Source organism: Crotalus tigris, unplaced genomic scaffold (assembly GCF_016545835.1).
Source record: "Crotalus tigris isolate CLP2741 ecotype Arizona unplaced genomic scaffold, ASM1654583v1 scf7180000017690.20705106771:4171800, whole genome shotgun sequence".
Taxonomy (NCBI): domain Eukaryota; kingdom Metazoa; phylum Chordata; class Lepidosauria; order Squamata; family Viperidae; genus Crotalus; species Crotalus tigris.
This window is the reverse complement of record NW_024096569.1, coordinates 2,225,339-2,245,552: the sequence shown is the minus strand read 5'-3', so window position 1 is coordinate 2,245,552 and position 20,214 is coordinate 2,225,339. Positions and strand designations below refer to the sequence as shown.

The following is a 20,214-nucleotide window of genomic DNA, read 5'->3' as shown; positions in this document are numbered from 1 at the left end:
TTTTGATGGAAGAGACTGAAAACAAGAGACCTACTAATCCAGGGATCCTCAGCCTTGGCAACTTTAAGACTTGTGGACTTCAACTCCCATGATTCCTCAGCCAGCTGCTGAGGATTAGAATTCACACTCTCCTGGTGATTGGCCCAAAGTCACCCAGCCAGCTTTCAGGCTTAAGGCGGGACTAGAACTCACCGTCTCCTGGTGATTGGCCCAAAGTCACCCACCTGACTTTCATGCCTAAGGCGGGACTAGAATTCACTGTCTCCTGGTGATTGGCCCAAAGTCACTCAACCAGCTTTCAGGCTTAAGGTGGGACTAGAATTCACCGTCCCCTGGTGATTGGACCAAAGTCACCCAGCTGGCTTTTCATTCCTAAAATGGAACTAGAACTCCCAGTCTCTAAGCCGATGCCTTCTCTGGAGACCAAACTGGCTCTCCGCCCCCCTTCCTGACCATGAAGGTGACGTTCTGAAGACCCATCCCCCTTCCAGACTGGCCTTCCCCCAGCTAATATCAAAACAGCCCAGAGACTGACAAACACAGACACACACACACACACAAACACACACCCTCCGATCCTTGAGCCTCCATGGCCAAGAGCAAGCCTCTGCAAGGCGTTTTGTTTCCGGCTGGCTTGCAGCCTTTTGCCACTTGGCCCCAGCCCAACTATAAGCGCAACAAGCTGGCACGGCCCGTCCTGGCCAAATTCCTCTCCATAACCAGGTCATTGGCGCCCAGCCCAGCCCAGCCCAGCTCAGCTCTTATATAATAGATAGAAGACTTCTGAGTGACAGCAGCTGGAAAAGGCAGCTGTCACCAGCAGGGGGTGGGGCCAGGGGGCGGGGCCAGAGGGCAGGAGCTCCGCCTCCCTCCTCTGCCTGCAGAGCTGCTTGCAGCTTGCAGCCTCCCAACTGGACAAACGGGGGGGGGGGGGGGGGGGGGGGGGGTCAAAGTCAGCAGCATTTAGTCCTATTTGGGCTCAGCGGCGCCGGGTTCGAGAGGCTGTCAGCTCCCTCCTCCTCCTCCTCCTCCTGCCCAGGCCCTCCCTCCATGCCCCAAGGGAGGGGAGAGCAGGGAGGAGGGGCGCTTTAGGCTGACTCAGAGGAGGCAAGCAAGCCAGCTTCCTTGGTTAACAGGAGAAAGAAAGGCTTTGATTCTTGGCAAAATAAAATAAAATAATAATAATAAAATAAAATAAAATAAAATAAAATAAAAAATATAAAATAAAATAAAATAATAAAATAAAATAAAATTAAAATATAAAATAAAATAAAAAAATAAAATATAAAATAATAAAATTAAATAATAAAATAAAATTAAAATTAAATAATAAAATAAAAATAAATAAAATAAAATAAATAAAATGTAAAGTAAAAATAAAATAAATAGAATAAAATAAAAAATAAAATAAAATAAAATAAAATAAAAAATAAAATAAAAAATAATAAAGTAAATAAAATAATGAAATTATTATTATTAAAAAATAAAATGAAGTAAAACAAGTAAAATAACTGGACATTTGTCTGAAATGGTGTAGGATCTCCTGCCTGAGCAGGGGGTTGGACTAGAAGACCTCCAAGATCCCTTCCAACTGTTATTCTATTCTATTCTATTCTATTCTATTCTATTCTATTCTATTCTATTCTATTCTATTCTATTCTATTCTATTCTAATGTTTTCTATTCTATTCTATATTTTCTATTCCATTCCACTCCAAAGTCCTCATCTCTGAAAGAGACCCAAATGAAGAAACACCACACTAATTTCTGAACTAGGAAACCTTCAGGTCTGGTCCCATCAGCTTTAAGCAGCCTTTGGCCATGCTCCCTGTGGATTATGGGCATCGTGGTCCATGGAGCAGGAAACAAGCAGCCACCTCTCCCTCCCCTTCACTTCTGACATCCCCATTTTAGCATTTAGAGCCGTTTAAGGCGTGCCCAGCAGATGCGCCTTGAAAATAAATAAATTAAAGTTTTCCCCCCAGGCATCATCAACCGGTCCCTGTCTTATTCCAGCAAAGTTGTGGTTTGGTTTTTTTTTTTTTTCCTTGTTTTGTTTTTGAGAGGCTGTGAAAGGTGCTGCCCCCTGCTGGAAACACCGACCTGGCCTTGCACACAAACACACACAAACACAGGGACTGCAAGTCCTCACAAGCACGCCTCGCCCAAATTCACATTCGCACAGAACACTGTGTCTCGGATTTGTGGAACTGGGTCAGGAGGAAAAGGACACGTAGCGCAACGATGCTGGGAAATTTGGCGCTGCTCATGGCCGAACCTGTCCCTGGTGGGGTCCTGTCCCCGCTCCAAATCATTCACACCCACAACGACTCACATCACCTTTGCCCTACTGTACCCGCTAGCATTTTTCGGGTATTGCTGTACGTCTCATCCGGTGACACAGCTTCCACGTTGGCACCGTTGGGACCTCTAGCGCAGGCGCCCAAGTTTAACTGGCCTCTTGGCAAAAAGGCCAACTGTTCGTACCTAAGAGCCCGGAGCAAAAGTTGTGGCTTTGCACAGGAATCCCAACAACCAGGTTTGAGGGGACCGTTCAGCTCAATAGTTTTGGTATCGTAAATCACAATTTTATTCTCTGCATCCAGGACCAGGACCATCAATGTCTTTAGAACACCTCAGGAATGTTAAGATATGTGGGAATCCCTAAGATGGCAGACTTGGAGGTGGGTGGACTTCAACTCCCAGAATTCCTCAGCCAGTGTGCTTTAAGACAGGGCTTTTCAAACTTGGCCCTTTGATGACTTGTGGACTTCAACTCCCAGAATTCCTCAGCCAGCATGCCTGGCTGAGGAATTCTGGGAGTTGAAGTTCACAAGTCATCAAAGGCCCAAGTTTGAGACCCCTGCTTTAAGATATCTGGACTTCTGGAATTCCCCAGCAACATGCAATAAAATATGTGGACCTCAACTCCCAGAATTCCCCAGCCACCGTGATTTAAGATGGGTGGACTTCAGCTCCCAGAATTCCCCAGCCACTGTGCTTTAAAATGGATGGATGTCAACTCCTAGAAATCCCCAGCCAGAATGCTTTAAGTCACAGGGGTCTTCAAACGTGGCCCTTTGATGACTTGTGGATTTCAACTCCCAGAATTCCTCAGCCAGCGTGCGGGAACTATGGCCCTTTGATGACTTGTGGACTTCAACTCCCAGAATTCCTCAGCCAGCGTGAGGGAACTATGACCCTTTTATGACTTGTGGACTTCAACTCCCAGAATTCCTCAGCCAGCGTGAGGGAACTATGGTCCTTTGATGACTTGTGGACTTCAACTCCCAGAATTCCTCAATCATAAAAAGGCCACGTTTGAAGACCCCTGTTTTAAAACCTGCGGCGTTCAACTTTCAGAATTCCCTAATAAGCATGCTTAAAATATGGGGACTTCAACTCCCAGAATTCCGGCGGCAGCCATGCGGGCAGGGGGAATTCTGGGAGTTGAAGTCCCCGCATCTTAAAGTTGAGAAACACCAGCTGAAAATGATTTATTGTGCAGTTTCGCTTCCTCTCCGGCCTTCAGTTCCTATTATTTCTCAACTTCAGCTCGGCCTGGATGTAAAAATAAAGCGGGTGGCCTACTTAACAGCTGAGTCATGTCATTAAAAGACTGTAGGAACTCAGGGACATCTCAATTTTAATTTTTATATATATATATTTTTTGCATGTCTGGATGTTAGTCATCCCATCCTCCGAAAGGCAGCCAATGAGGCTTAATCCTGGCCCGGCTAACGCGGCTAATTATAAATGTCCCTGAAGAGACACCTAGAGTGGATGGGACTTTGCAGCTGTAATCTGGACACTGCGTTGCTTTTCTGCCAGCCGCTGATCTCAGCCGTCAAGAATTAAGCTTCTCTTGGGTTATTTTGAGGGTAGGGTTTCTCCCTCTCCCCTTTGTTGTTTTATTTCTCCGTTGGGATTCTGGCAATTAAAAACTGGCCACTGTTAATCTCTCCGCTGTGTCCAGCTTGCTCTCTGGGGTATCAGATAGCGACGAAATGTATTTATGGATGTATTTATAGCCCACCGTTGTTGTTTTTATAAAGAACTCAAGGCGTTGAACACGTGCAACGCATCTCCTTCCTCCTATGTTCCCTGCAACGACAGCCCTGTCAGGTGGGATGGGATGAGAGTGACTGGCCCCTGTTGGCTTTCGTGCCTAAGGCGGGACTAGAACTCACCACCTCATAGGGATTGGCCCAGAGTCCCCCAGCCGGCTTTCCTAGCCCAGGGGTAGACAACTAAAAAGGCTGCCACAAAGGCCAACACAGTGCTAGGCTGCATTAACAGAGGGACAGAATCAAGATCACGTGAAGTATTAACACCAACATACAATGCCTTGGTAAGGCCACACTTGGAATACGGCATCCAGTTTTGGTCACCACGATGTAAAAAAGATGTTGAGACTCTAGAAAGAGTGCAGAGAAGAGCAACAAAGGTGATTAGGGGACTGGAGGCTAAAACATACAAAGAACGGTTGCTAGAATTGGGTATGTCTAGTTTAACGAAGAGAAGGACGAGGGGGGACAGGATAGGGGGGACATGATAGCAGTATTCCAATATCTCAGGGGCTGCCCCAAAGAAGAGGGAGTCAAGCTATTCTCCAAAGAGCCTGAAGGCAGGACAAGAAGCCACGGGTGGAAACTAATCAAGGAGAGACGCAACCTAGAACTAAGGAGAAACTACCTGACAGAACAATTAACCAGTGGAACAACCTGCCTCCAGAAGCTATGAATGCTCCAACACTGGAAGTTTTTAAGAAAAGACTGGACAGCCATTTGTCCGAAATGGTGTAGGGTTTTCTGCCTGAGCAGGGGGTTGGACTAGATGACCTCCAAGGTCCCTTCCAATTTTACTATTATTATTATTATTATAACCTTGGCTCTTTTATGACTGGTGGACTTCAGCTCCCAGAATTCCTGAGCCAGCATGGGGGGACTATGGCCCCCTTTAGGACTCATGGACTTCAACGCCCAGAATTCCTCAGCCAGCGTGAGGGAGCTATGACCCCTTTATGACTTGTGGACTTCAACTCCCAGAATTCCTGACCCAGCATGGCTCAGCTTGGAAACCTCTCCCTTTCCCCTCAGCATGGATGCCTCAGGAATTCTGGGAGTTTCGTCCACAAGTCATAAAAGAGCCAAGGTTGCCTACCCCTGTCCTAGCTAAAGCGGGACTAGAACTGTCTCGCTTAGCGACGGAAAACGGAAATCCTGGACCCGGTTGTGCTCGTAAGTCAAGGAATATTTTGTATTCTTCCTTTCAAAAAAGCCCGTTGGGAGATGCGTTACCGCTCTTACTTTCTTGCTTGGATCAGAAAACAACAAAATAAAACTCCCAAAACAAACTATTGGCATGTACACCAACATGTGACTCAAGAGCCAAAACAGAAAGAAGAAAAGGAAACATTAACACACACACACACGCACACACACACACACACACAAAGCACACCAGGAAACAACAGAGTCACAAAGAAGAGCGGCTACACGGGGTGATGCACGCTGACCTCACAATCCTCCTCCTCCTCCCACACTCCCTTCTAGCACTGATGATGTTGCCTAGTTGGTCATGAAACGTCTGCAAGAAAACCCCCAAGCTCAGAGAGCACCAGGGACCCCACCATCTTCCTCCTCCTCTTCCTCCTCTCCGCAAACCCCACTGCCTTCTAACACTGATAACGTTCCCTAGTTGGGTCATGAAACGTCTGCCCCCCCCCCCAAAAAAAAAACCCAAGCTCAGAGACCGCCAAGGACTGCATAGTCCAATCCCAAACTACAAATAACCTCGTCTATCAGTACCAGCGTAAGTACCGGGCAAACTGAACAAAGCTTAAACTGCAGACTGGTGGAAGTTAACAAATAGGTTTTACTCAATGCTGATGTGATTAGCCTGAGTAGGTTTTAAGGTACTTAATCTGTGGCTCTATTTTGTTGGTAGAATTCTGGTAACTCAGCAACGGGGTCTCCTGGGTGATAGACACAGTTGCCTTCTAGATAGCTCTGTGCCCTGGGTTTTACTGTCTGAGAATAGTATTTGTCTCGGATGGATGGATGAATGATAGAAGAGAGAGAGAGAGAGGCGGGGGGGAGAGAGAGAGAAAGAGAGAGAGAACTAGCTAGGTGATAGATATACATAGACAGCAAAATGTACATAAAACATATATTAAAAAAATAAAACACAAGAGAACGGTTGCAGGAATTGGATATGGATGGATGGATGGATGGATGGATGGATAGATAGATAGATAGATAGATAGATAGATAGATAGATAGATAGATAGATAGATAGAATCTGTGCAATAAATAACCAGGAACTCTAAATGACAACAAACCGGCTTCTCTTTCATTTTGTACATGTGACAAACCCACCACCCCACTTTCCTTCCCTCCGCGCAGTCTTTCATTCCCCCCCCCCCCGCAACCCATAATCCTAGGCCAACGCAAACCCCAGGTCACAGACCCCCCCCCCCGAAAGTTGGAGGACAAAATGACTCAATCCTCCCAGCCCGGCATTTCAGGAACAAAATACCCCACACAGCGGAAGAGCTGTGTTTCATTTATTACATAATTGCCCCTCCGGGTAGTCACCCCGGTGTTACCTAATCACAAGTTTTTCACAGAGAGCAGCGGATCGAAAACTAAATTTCCAGGGCTGCTGTTGTTGTTTTTTTCAGCAAAAAGACAAGAAGCAACTCATGCTCTGAAGCAGATGGGATAGGAAGCCTGGCCAATTTATTTATTTTTATTTACAGTCTCCCCCCCCCCCTGCACAATACGACCACAATTTAGCTCCTAATTTGGGTGGCTAAGCGAGATGTTGGCGAAGTGAGTTTTGCCCCATTGGACCACGGCGGTTAAGTAAATCACACTGCAGTTAGTGGCCCGGTTGTTAAGTGAGTCCGTCTCCCCCCTCCCCCCCCCGTTGGCTTTGCCTGTCGGAAGGTCACAAAAGGGATGGGGGGGAGAAAATCACGTGAGCTCCCCCGGGACGGTGCAACCGTCATAAATGTGAATCGGTTGCCGAGCGTCTGAATTCGGATCACGTGAACCTGGGGGATGCTGCAAGTGTGAAAAACGGTCGTAAGTTACTTTTTTTCAGGGCCGTTGTAACTTTAAAGGGTCGCTAAATGAACTGATGTAAGTCGGGGACTACTTGTGTTAAATTTATACACTGCCTATCTATCTATCCATATCTATCTATCTATTTATCTATCTATCTATCTATCTATCTATCTATTTATCTATCTATCAATCTATCTCTCATAGCTCTCATATCTCTCATATCTATCTTTCAGCCTATCAACCAATCAATCTATCTATCTATCTCTCATATCTATCTCTCAATCTCTCAATCCATCTATCTATCTATCTATCAACCTATCAATCTATCTCTCATATCTCTCATATCTATCTATCAGCCTATCAACCTATCATCTCTCATATCTATCTCTCATATCTATCTCTCATATCTATCTATCTATCTATCTATCTATCTATCTATCTATCTATCTATCTGTCTGTCTATTAACCTATCAATCCATCTATCCATCTATCTATCATATCTCTATCTATCTCTCTGTCTCTCTATCTATCTCTCTACCTCTCAAGCTCTCAACCTATCTATCATATCTATCAACCTATCTATCTAATTTATCATATCTATCATATCTATCATATCATTATCTATCTCTATCTATCTCTATATATCTCTCTATCTACCTATCAATCTATCTACCTATCTATATCAACCTATTAACCTATCTATCTAATTTATCATAGCTAATCTATCATATCTATCTATCATATCTATCTATCGTATCTATCATATCATTATCTACCTATCTATCTATCAACCTATCTATATATCATCTATCAAATAGAAATAGAAATAATAGAAATGGAAAGGAATGGAATAGAAATCTCAGAAAAGAGCAAGGAAATCTCCCAGCATCCAAACAATTCCAGATCTCACAGACAACTCCGAGAATTACTCTAATCTTCATAATGTTCCTATAGTATATAGAGCAGTGTTTCTCAACCTTGACAATTTTAAGGCATGTGGACTTTCAACTCCCAAAATTCCACAGCCAGCATTGCTGGCTATGGAATTCTGGGAGTTGAAGTCCACATGCCTTAAAATTGTCAAGGTTGAGGAACACTGATATAGAGACATTTAGGTGTTGCAGTTTAATCTCAACTGATTTCCATGACTCTGTTCAGTGCAATGATTCTCAGATTTTCTTTCTTTCTTTCTTTCTTTCTTTCTCTCTCTCTCTCTCTCTCTCTCTCTCTCCCCCTCCCTCCCTCCCTCTGTTAGGCCTCTGAGCAACACCCGGCTCCTGCCTGTGAATTAACCCAGTTTGTCCAGCGTGAGCCCATAGATCATTCCAGGGGGTTAGAAAACAGAGCTGTCCAGCCTGCTGCCACTTAAAAGCTCAGCTAGACAAAAACCTTTCAGATTAAAGCATTCAGGCTTAAATCAATCCATCAATCAGAACAGAGCTAGAAGGGACCTTAGAGGTCATCTAGTCCAGGGCTTTTCAACCTTTTCACCCACTGTGCCCCTTTTAGGATACAGCAACATCCGAGGACCAGTCGCCTAGCAAGGGGTCAAAAACTTGATGACCAAAAAAAAAAGGAAAAAAAGTGATAAAGTACAGGTAGTCCTCGACTTACAACACTTCACTTAGTGACCGTTCGAAGTTACAATGGCACTGAAAAAAGTGCCCCCCCCCCAAGCCACAGCCGAGCAAGACACCTGCCTTCCCGCCCGGCTGCACTCTTCCTCCTGTCCGAGGTTTTCATTGTTGGGAGCATTTCTGTTGGGGATTGGCAGCGGGGATGGGGTGGGTGGGTGTTTGGTGTTTATTCCCCCCGTCTGCTGGGTGGTTGCAGCAGGTTTTGGTCACTTCCCATGACCCTGGGACACTGTGACCGTCATAAATAGGAATCAGTTGCCAAGCATCTGAATGTAAATCACAAGACCCTGGAGAGGCTGCAACATTCCAGCTGATCGGCGCTTCTTCTGGGCTCAGCAGAAGCACCAGGATCAGTGCTGAGCTCCAGCTGGAGCCTGGCACTGATCCTGACGCTTCCGCTGAGCCCTGACAGCCCTGCAGCTCCAGCCATCTCTCGCTCAGGCTTGTGTGGTGCTGCCACCGGTTCAGCTCATTCCCCTCCCACGCTACCATTTTTCTAGGATGGTCACGTACCACCTGCCAGGTGTCAATGTATCACAGGTGGTACCCATACCACTGGTTGAAAAGCCTTGTCCTAGTTCAACCCCTTGCTCAAGCAGGAGATCCCGTCCCATTTCAGCTACCGTATCATACTTAAACAACAGGGACAGTAAATTAATTGATATAGAACATTTCTCTCTCCGGCAATCGAAAACTAATAAGATTATCAGTGCATGCAGCACAGACGTTGGTGCAATTAAGAATATGAAACCTTGCTGTCAAGCACAATCAAGCTTTTACTAGTGAGTGCCACACCAAGTGCACTAATCCAACAGGTGGCAAGGAAATAGGGGAACTCAGGTACCACAAAGGTTGTGTAGGAAGTAAACAAAGAGTCAGCCATAAAGGATTCCAATGTCTTTGCACCGACAGACAGAGTATGAGCAATAAATAGGTGAATTACGGAAATTCATGCAAATGAAGGCAGATATACTGTTGCCATTGGTGGGATGAAACCCACCAATGGAAAGGTAGGGTTTAAATTATCTATTCTATTCATATCATAGAGCATATGTATATCATATATATACCATATCATAACACCTGCTATCATCAGCATACACCAGGGGTCTTCAAACTTGACGCTTTTGTGACTAGTGGACTTCAACTCCCAGAATTCCTCAGCCAGCGTGCCTATTTGAGGAATTCTGGGAGTTGAAGTCCACAAGCAGAGGTCTTCAAGCTTGGCCCTTTGATGACTTGTGGACTTCGACTCCCAGAATTCCTCAACCAGCGTGCCTAGCTGAGGAATTCTGGGAGTTGAAGTCCACAAGTCATCAAAGGGCCAAGTTTGAAGACCCCTGGCATACACACACACAAACACACAATTACTTCTGGGAAGCTGGATTCATCAGCTTCACCTCACAAGCCCTTCAGACCACATCATGGGTGACTGGTGCCACCAGCAGCCCCCTAAGGACCATGTCGTCAACTCTTGCCAACCTGGTGTGTCCTGGGAATCCTAGAGATCATCCACCCGGAATCTTCCCAACCATTTCATTGTTCTAAGGATCCAGAATTTAGAGAGTTTTTTCATAGCTCGACACTAGAAGCGCTTTGCTTTTACGGCGTTTTCCAGGATCCTGTTCAAATTCGGGCAAGGGGAATGTATAAAAACGCCCCTTCCCCACGTCCTCTCCCCCTTCACCCAATTCTCCCTCCCTCTCCGCCGCCCCACTTCCAGTTTTCATTAGGTATTTTGATGGGGCGTGTCTCCTTCTGTCATCACCAGCCCCCCCATCCCCATCCCCAGACCCCTGGGGGTCCCGGGTTGAGACCCCCCCTCGGCCCGATCCAGCCAGGCTGATTGCAGGTGCCCCTCCCACCAACCAAGCCCCCATCGCCATACCTCTGTGGATAGCTGGGGGTCCCTGGTTGAGACCCCTCAGGCCGATCCAGCAAGGCTGATTGCAGGTGCCCCCCCCCACCAACCAAGCCCCCACCCGCAGACCCCCCCCAGCTGAGACCCCCCCCAAGCCCCCATCCCCATTCACAGACCCTAAGCTAGTTGAGACCCCTCAGCCCATCCAGCCAGGCTGATTGCAGGTGCCCCCCCCACCAACCAAGCCCCCATCCCCCTGGGGATAGCCGGGGGTCGCTGGTTGAGACCCCCCCAAGCCCCTATCCCCAGACCCCGGGCTGGTTGAGACCCCCTCGGTCCGATCCAGCCAGGCTGACTGCAGGTGCCCCCCCATCAACCAAGCCCCCATCCCCATCCCCCCGAGGATAGCCGGGGGTCCCTGGTTCAGACCCCCCCAAGCCCCCATCCCCAGACCCCCGGCTAGTTGAGACCCCCTCGGTCCGATCCAGCCAGGCTGACTGCAGGTGCCCCCCCACCAACCAAGCCCCCATCCCCCCGAGGATAGCCGGGGGTCCCTGATTGAGACCCCCCAAGCCCCCATCCCCATTCCCAGACCCCCGGCTGATTGAGACCCCCTAGGTCCGATCCAGCAAGGCTGATTGCAGATGTCCCCCCCCAACAAAGCCCCCCCCCACAGCAGCCCTGTCCCCCTCCTCTTTATGTGATCCACATCAGAAGCCCCCCCGTCTTTCCCCCTCCCCGTGCACCCCTCCCCCTTTTCTGCGACCCTTCCCCTTGCAGCCCTGTCCTCACCAGGGTCGGCTTCCGAGACCCCCCCCCAAAACCCAGACCCCCCCTCCAGACCCAAGCGCCCCCAGACCCAACCAGAGGACCCCCGGCTCAGAAACCCCCCCCGGGGGGGGCACTCCCTCCAGCCCTGCTCCCGCGCCTCCAAACCCCACTCGGGCCGCTCCCCACTCACCTCTCCGGCCGCTCGACCCCTCCGCTCGGTCCGCCGCGCGATCCGCTTCAGCCCCGCGACCCCAACCCATGCAGCAGTCCGCGTGCGGCGCTCCGACCCGCCCCCCTGCGCGCCCAGCCAATGGCGGCCCTCCCTTCCGTCTTCTCGCTCCGCCCACGCCCCGCCCCCCCGGCTAGAAATAAGCGGCCGAGCGCCGCCGTCTCATTGGCCGGCCGGCGCCGCAACGGGCCAAAGCGGCGGGAGTAGTCGGCCGAGCGGAGGCGGCCCGCCCTTTTTTTTTTTTTTTTTTCTTTTTCCCCTTCCTCCTATTGGGTTGCTCCGCCGCTCGCATGCAGGAGTCCGCGTGCCTCGGCCACGCCTTCCTCCCGCGCCCATTGGCCGGCCCCGAAAAGGCCGCTTTCTATTGGCTCGTGGAGAGCCAGCCGCTGAGCCAGGCCAGGCACGTGCCGGGGGGGGGAGTCACGCGGCAGATGCTTTCGGCAGGCGAGGGAGGCGGGGCTGTTTTTTGGGGGGGAAAACTGAGGGAAAAAAAAGACAATTAAAAGTGATTTTTCCGATGTGCAACAAATGGGGAGGAGCCCCCCCCCCGGTCCCCCCTCAGGATCACCTTGGATCTGCTAGAAATAAAGGGGTTCAAGGGACACTCAAAGCATCGCCCTGAGGTTAGGGCATTCGTAAGCGGGTGTGTGTGTGCACGTGTGTGTGTATCCAAGATGTGTCTTACAACCTTCACGTGCCATTTAGAAACATTCCAGCATCGTAAACAAATCCTGCTCTTCGGGATATATTTCGAGAAGGAAGGAAGGAGGGAGGGAAGAAGGAAAAGAAAAAAGGAAGGAAGGAAGTAGAAAGGGAGGGAGGGAAGGAAAAGAAAAAAGGAAAGAAGCAGAGGTAAAGTTGGAGGGAGAAAGGAAGGAAAACGGAGGAAGAAGAAAGCAAGGGAAGAGGGAAGGAAGAAAGGAGAGATAAAGTTAGAAGGAGAAAGGAAGGAAAACGGAGGAAGAAGAAAGCAAGGGAAGAGGGAAGGAAGAAAGGAGAGGTAAAGTTAGGAGAAAGGAAGGAAAACGGAGGAAGAAGAAAGCAAGGGAAGAGGGAAGGAAGAAAGGAGAGGTAAAGTTAGAAGGAGAAAGGAAGGAAAACGGAGGAAGAAGGGAAAGCAAGAGAAGAGGGAAGGAAGAAAGGTAAAGGTAGAGGGAAGAAGGAAGGAAAACGGAGGAAGAAGAAAGCAAGGGAAGAGGGAAGGAAGAAAGGAGATAGAGGAAGAAGGGAAAGCAACGGAAGAGGGAAGGAAGAAAGGAGAAGTAAAGGTAGAGGGAAGAAGGAAGGAAGAAGGGAAAGCAAGGGAAGGAAGAAAGGAGAGGTAACGGTAGAGGGAGGGAGGGAGGGAGGAAGAAAAATAAGGGAGGAAGAATGGAGAGCAAGAGAAGATGGAAGGAAGGAAGGGAAGGTCAAGGTAGAGAGAGGAAGCAAGGAAAGGAAGAACGGAAAGCAAGGGAAGATGGAAGGAAGGAAGAAGAGGTGGAGGAAGAAAGAAAAGAGGGAAGAAGAAGGGAAGGGAAGACAGAAGGAAAAGGTGCAGGAGAACAGGAGGAAGAAGAGAACAACCTTTCTAGTCACGCGGCCGTTAACACACAGCTCCCCCCCTTGATTTGACTTGCCAGAAGGACGCAAAACGGGATCACTTGACCCCGGGAGACACTGCGGCCGTCACAAATACGCATCCGTCGCCAAGCCTCTCAGTTTTCATCACGTGACCCTGGGAGATACTGCAACGGTCGTTAAGCGTGAAAAAAAAACGGTTGTCAGTCCCTTTTTTCCCCGTGCCGCTGTAGCGTCGAGCGCTCACTAAATAAACCGCTGTAAATCGAGGACTATCTCGGTTCACTGATGACCCAGACGAAGATCCTCCGTGCCTCTTAAATTCCCCTGAGCTGCTCAGCCTTAATCTCCCACCACGTTTGTTGGTTGTCGGTGCTTAAATCGGCTCAAGCCGCACGCCTGCCTTCCACAACCTGGTTTACGAGCCGCACAACAACCTTGTGACTCCACCAAGCAGGGCAGGGAGGCAGGCGTGGTTCCTCCTGCTGAGAAGACACAGTTTGCCAATTAGACCCCCTTATCCTGGTCTAATTGGCAAAAGGAGAATTCCCGTATTGCCGTTGAAGCAATCGGGATGGATTTGAACGGAGAGCGTTTTTAATTCCTGCGTAATCTTCTGCCCAGTGGCCCAAAGGGTGGAAACCATTTTGGGAAAAGTGTACAGTAGAAATGTCACCTTTGGTTTAAGTTTCCACCCGTTTTTCTCCTCATTTCTTTAGAACGGTCGCCTCGTCCACTTAATAATGCTCTTTTACATCGCTTTCTGGGCGACCGGTCAACTCTGTGCACCGTTACTTTAATTTTGTGACATTTTACAAGCTCCCTAAATGGAAGAACACACAAAAAACCCGAATTCCTCTTGATAATTTCCATTCGGGATTTCACCGCTGCCTTTTCAAGAGGCTAGTCCCTGTTGCCTAGTACACTGGAGTCAATTGCTCTGCAGCAGCGGCCAAAACGTTGGAAACCTTTTGGGAAAAAGTATACAGTAGAAATGCCACCTTTGGTTTAAGTTTCCACCCATTTTTCTTATAATTTCTTTATAACTGCAGCCGTGTTCACTTAATAATACTATTTTACATCTCTTTGTGGGCAACCAGTCGATTCTTTGCAACGTTAATTTTATGACGTTTTACAAGCTCACTAAATGAAAGAACACCAAAAAAAACCAACCAACTTGATAGCGATCACATAACACACTGACAAATGTTCTCTTCTAGGCTTCAATTCTTCTTCTTGTGCCATATCCGTTATCGGACGCTGGCGATCCTGTTTTTATCAGCAGCCGCACAAAAAAGTGCTGCTAAGTTTTGTCCAAAGACAAGGCTTCAGTACATGAGATCAATCACTGGATCCTACTGTGATCTGATTGGCTCATTGCCAAAACAAGAGGACACCCGATTGGCTCTCTAAACGCTCACGCTCATTGGCTACCATCTGGTGAAGGAAAGCTACCTGAGATCAACCTAAGCAAGTTGTGCTTCCTTTTTCTGGTTCTTGGGCTATAATTTTTCATAGAATACAGTACAGATAATTGAACAGACTTTGTTGCATTACATTCTGGATTAAATGATCTTTCCATTGATATGTAATTTTATGATATTGTTCCAAAAAGGGGTGTTATTAGCCATCAAACCTCAAATGTACACTTTTCCCAAAAGGTTTCCACAATTTAGGCCACCACTGTATGTACAAACATGCAAGGCAGGAACGAAAACACGCAGAACCGTGCAGGGGGATGTCTTGTGGATGCCGCCCAGAAGCGACGCTGATGGCAGCAGAGTTAAAAGCTTGCAAAAATGAATAAATGCATTAGGAAGTGGTTTACGAGAAAAGCTTTAAGTGCAATAATAATAAAGTTACAGGGGGGTCCTTGACATACAGGCCACTAGGGAGCCCCAAATTTCTGTTGCTTAAACAAAACAGCTGTTAAGTGAGTTTGACACCCCCCCAATTTTATGACTTTTTTATGATCTATGATATACAACCTGTCCTTCTGTGTCCGATCACACTTAGCCAATAAAGAATTCTGTTTTGTTCCATTTCTATATTCTATATTCCATATATTCTATTCTATATTCTATGGCATTCTATATATTCTATATTTTTTCTTCTGTGTATATTCTATTCTATATTCTGTACTTTCTATTCTATATATTCTAATCTATTCTATATTATATTCTATATATTATATTCTGTAGTTTCTATTCTATATTCTATTCTATATATTCTATTCTCTATTCTATATATTCTGTAGTTTCTATTCTATATTCTATTCTATATATTCTATTCTCTATTCTATATATTCTGTACTTTCTATTCTATATTCTATTCTATATATTCTATTCTCTATTCTATATATTCTGTACTTTCTATTCTATATTCTGTATATTCTATTCTATATATTCTATTCTGTAGTTTCTATTCTGTATTCTGTATATTCTATTCTATATATTCTATTCTGTAGTTTCTATTCTGTATTCTGTATATTCTATTCTATATATCCTATTCTGTAGTTTCTATTCTATATTCTGTATATTCTATTCTATATATTCTATTCTGTAGTTTCTATTCTATATTCTGTATATTCTATTCTATATATTCTATTATGTTGTTTCTATTCTATAATCTCTTCTATATATTCTCTTCTATATTCTCTTCTGTATTCTCTTCTATATATTATATTCTCTATTCTATATATTATATTTTGTAGTCTATTCTATATTCTATTCTATATTCTGCATCCTCTATTCTATTCTATTCTATATTCTATTCTATATATTATATTTTGTAGTCTCTATTCTATATTCTATTCTCTATTCTGTATATTCTATTCTATATTTGTCCAAAATGGTGTAGGGTTTCCTGCCTGCACTAAACAAGGCTGGACTCCTTACGTATAATTATGCATGTTCCCAAGATATGTGGGGGGGGGAACCCCACATTTTGATCTGTTCCCCCCCCCCAGCATTTTCTAGAGTTTTTTTTTTTTTTACAGTTTCTCAGTTCGTCGTGACTGAAATCCACTTCCTCCCCCAATTCCAAGAACAGATGTGGACAAACCTGAAGCAAGGTATTATTATTATTATCTTTAATCCATTCCTCTAACTGCTGCAGGGGGAAAGAAAATATATATATTGTGGCATTCTGGGGGGTGGATTCTCTAAGCTTGGTGATTTGCTTGCAGATATTTCATTACCAGGCTAGGTAACGTTGTCAGGGCTGGTAGGGAGTGAGGATTGAAGAGTGGAGGAAAGGGAGATAGGGAGGAGGGGGGAGGAGGAGGAGGAGAAGAAGAAGAAGAAGAAGAAGAAGAAGAAGAAGAAGAAGTAGTAGTAGTAGTAGTAGTAGTAGTAGTAGTAGTAGTAGTATTGCGGGGTCCCTGGTGTTCTTTGAGATTGGTTATTTTCTTGCAGACGTTTCATGACCCAACTAGGTAACACCATCAGTGCTAGAAGAGAGTGAGGTTTGCAGAGTGGAAGAAGGAGAAGAGGAGGAGGAGGAGGAGGAGGAGGAGGAGGAGGAGGAGGAGGAGGAGACTCTGTAGTCCTTGGTGCTCTCTGTGCTTGGTTATCTTCTGGCAAATGTTTCATGACCCAAGTAGGTAACACCATCAGTGCTAGAAGAGGGGAGGGTTTGCAGAATAGAGAGAGGAGGAGGAGGAGGAGGGGGGAGAGGGAGGGGAGGAGGAGGGGGAGGAGGAGGGGGGAGGGGGAGGAGGACTGTGGTCCTTGGTACTCTCTGAGCTTGGTTATCTTCCAGCAGACATTTAATAATAATAATAATAATAATAATAGTAAAGTTGGAAGGGACCTTGGAGGTCATCTAGTCCAACCCCCTGCTCGGGCAGGAAACCCTATCCCATTACATACAAATGGCTGTCTAGTCTCTTCTTAAAAACTTCCAGTGTTGGAGAAGGGAAGGGAAGGGAAGGGAAGGGAAGGGAAGGGAAGGGAAGGAAGGAAGGAAGGAAGGAAGGAAGGAAGGAAGGAAGGAAGGAAGGAAGGAAGGAAGGAAGGAAGGAAGGAAGGAAAAAAAAGAATAACAGAATAATGGAAAGGACCTTGGAGATCATCTAGTCCAGTGGTTCTCAACCTGTGGGTTGGGACCCCATTTGGGGTCGAACGACCATTTCACGGGGGTCGCCAAATAACACAGTCCGCCATTTTTTCCCCCCTTCTCCTTAGCTGTGCTACTCCCTTTTCTTCTATTGGCTCTTGAAAGCCAATAGAATAGACTCTCTTGAATAGAGTCTAATTCTATTGGCTTTCAAAAGCCAATAGGAATTGTCCAGGCTGCCTCTGCCCTGCTGAGCCCGCCAAAAGTCCCATTCTGCAAACGGTGCTGCACTAGTTGAGTAGTCCTCGACTTACGACCGGTTGAGTAGTCCTCGACTTACGACCGGTTGGCGGTCGCATTAAAAAGGTTGAGAACCACTGATCTAGTCCAACCCCCTGCTCAGGCAGGAAACCCTATACCATTTCAGACAATTGGCTGTCCAGTCTCTTCTTAAAAACTTCCAGTGTTGGAGCATTCACTGCTTCTGGAGGCAGGTGGTTCCACTGGTTAATTGTTCTCACGGTCAGGAAGTTTCTCCTTAGTTCTAGGTTGCTTCTCTCCTTGATGAGTTTCCACCCGTTACTTCTTGTCCTGCCTTTAGCCGCTTTGGAGAATAGCTTGACTCCCTCTTCTTTGGGGCAGCCCCTGACCCAACTAGGGAACACCATCAGTGCTAGAAGACAGTGGGGTTTACATTAGGCCGTCTGTATGTATGTATGTATTTGCACCCAATTCCTTCCTCCACGTCGGGTGCCACCCGGCCTCGCCCATCCCCGGGGAGGGTTGCTCTCCTCTCCAGGCCTGCCCCTCCGCAACCTCGCCTCCCGAGGTGCCAGCCGAGGGCTGAATGCTCTGCAGAAAAAACTGGGTCAGGAGGGTGAGGACACTTTGTTCCCGGTCGTTATAGGAGTCAAATTTATTAATAGCAAAAAGCTGCCGCAGGGCCTCGCTGTTCTTTCTCCGCAGCCGACTGGAAAAACAGCTCTTTGCTTCCTAGCGTTGGTGCCCAGCCCTCCGTGACTTGGGCTGAGTTTTGAGCCTTGGGGAAAAAGCAAGGGATTTTTTGGGGGGAGGGGGGGTGTTCCCTGCACAAAGGGCTGGGTGGGTGGGGAAGGGTCTAACATAGTATCACAAGCTCAGAAGGGACCTTAGAGATCTTCTAGTCCCCCCCACCCCCCGCTGAAGGCAGAAGAGACCCTGCACTATATCATGCCTGCGTTGTATTTTTCTAGTCTTTCTGTAACGGGGGTGGGTCGTTCCAGCCCCTTTACACGACCCCTGGACTTCAACTCCCAGAATTCCTTGAGGTAGCCGGTCCAACAGAGCGTAATCAAAGAATCCTAATTGCTCGCTATAAAAAAGTTTCTTATCCTTGGGGAGGAAGTAAAGAGCATCCAGGGACAGGCATAAAATTCAGAACTAAGGAGAAACTTCCTGACAGTTAAAACCATTAACCAGTGGAACTACCTGCCTCCAGAAGCTGTGAAGGCTCCAACACTGGAAGTTTTTAAGAAGGGACTGGACAGCCATTTGTCTGAAAGGGTATAGGGTTTCCTGCCTGAGCAGAGGGTTGGACTAGATGACCTCCAAGGTCCCTTCTGTGTCTGTTATTCTTTTTTTCCTTCCTTCCTTCCTTCCTTCCTTCCTTCCTTCCTTCCTCCCTCCCTCTTTCTTTCCCTCCCTCCCTTCTCCAACACTGGAAGTTTTTTTTAAGAAGAGACTGGACAGCCGTTTGCATGAAATGGGATAGGGTTTCCTGCCCGAGCAGGGGGTGGGATAGGGTTTCCTGCCCGAGCAGGGGGTTGGACTAGATGACCTCCAAGGTCCCTTCTAACTTTATTATTATTATTATTATTATTCCTCTTCAGACCTGGTTTGTGTGAATGGAGCCATCAAAAAGCCAAGCCTTTTTGAGAGAGAGAGAGAGAGAGAGAGATATTTAAAACCAAGCAAATAAACGTGAGCACCAAGGAATGGTGCTCACGTTTATTTGCTTGGTTTTAAATATGGATATACCCAGGGATCATATTTTTAGTGTAATTGTTTAGTGTAATTGCACCTTCTATCTTCCTTAATCTTCCTTAATCTTCATTTCTCGTAGGAAAGGTTTTGAGATTTCCAGAAAAAAAAAGAGGGGGGGGGCAGGAATTCTTGCATGGCAGGTATTCAAGGGTTTTAGACTGTGATCAGCAGCAGGTTGCAAAATTCTTCTCAAGAGCAGTCATTTCCAAATAAATTGCTAAGAAAATGGGGTGCGTGTGTCTCTCTCTCTCCACATCAACAAAAATCAGAATAATTTTTGCTAGTCAGGATCACAGTGGGGTTGAAAACTGCAGCGTTGTTCACAAGGTAGGTAAACAAACAGCCTTTTTGTTTTTGTTTTGTTTTCAGAAAAAAATTTAAAAAAGACTTTCTTGCCCCTTAAAGCAGTGGTTCTCAACCTGTGGGTCGGGACCCCATTTGGGGTTGAACGACCATTTCACGGGGGTCGCCAAACAAGGCTGTCCGCCATTTTTTCCCCCTTTTCTTTGGACACGCCCCTGGCACCCGGTGATGTATAAGTGGTTGGGGGTCACCACAACATGGGGAACTGTATTATGGGGTCGCGGCATTAGAAAGGTTGAGAACCACTGCCTTAAAGCAAAGCGTTCACTCCCAAGATTTGGCTGGTTGATCTGAGGTCTGCCGTGCTTCCCTCTCTCCTCGCCATTTGCAAAAATGGCCGGTCTGTTTCACCAATTCTCTGCTCTGGTCTATTCAAATCCACGTTTTCCTTTGGCTGCAAAGAGAACTCATCCGCCTGACAGCAGGCACGAGATTTAATTCTTGGGTCAACTTTCTTTGACACCTTTTAAATGGAAGGAAGGAGAAAGAGGTAAAGGTAGAGGAGGTGGAAAGGAGGAAGGGATAAAGGGAGGAAGGAAGGAAAGTTCAAGGTAGAGGAGGGAGGGGGAAAAGAAGGAAAGAGGAAGAAGCGAAGAGAGACGGAAGGAGAAGGGAAGGGAGAGGGATGAAGGAAGGAAAA

The 20,214-nt window shown here is 46.8% G+C and overlaps 1 protein-coding gene across 1 annotated transcript in view; it reads right to left on the bottom strand.

Annotated features, from left to right (window-relative positions):
- Window positions 1-11,590, bottom strand: part of PER1 (period circadian regulator 1) — a 58,517-nt gene extending 46,927 nt beyond the window's left edge. The window contains exon 1 of the mRNA XM_039338013.1: window positions 11,532-11,590. The gene's annotated coding sequence lies outside the window, so the exon portion shown is untranslated. The remainder of the gene's footprint in view (window positions 1-11,531) is intronic.
- Between the last annotated feature and the right edge of the window lie 8,624 nt (window positions 11,591-20,214).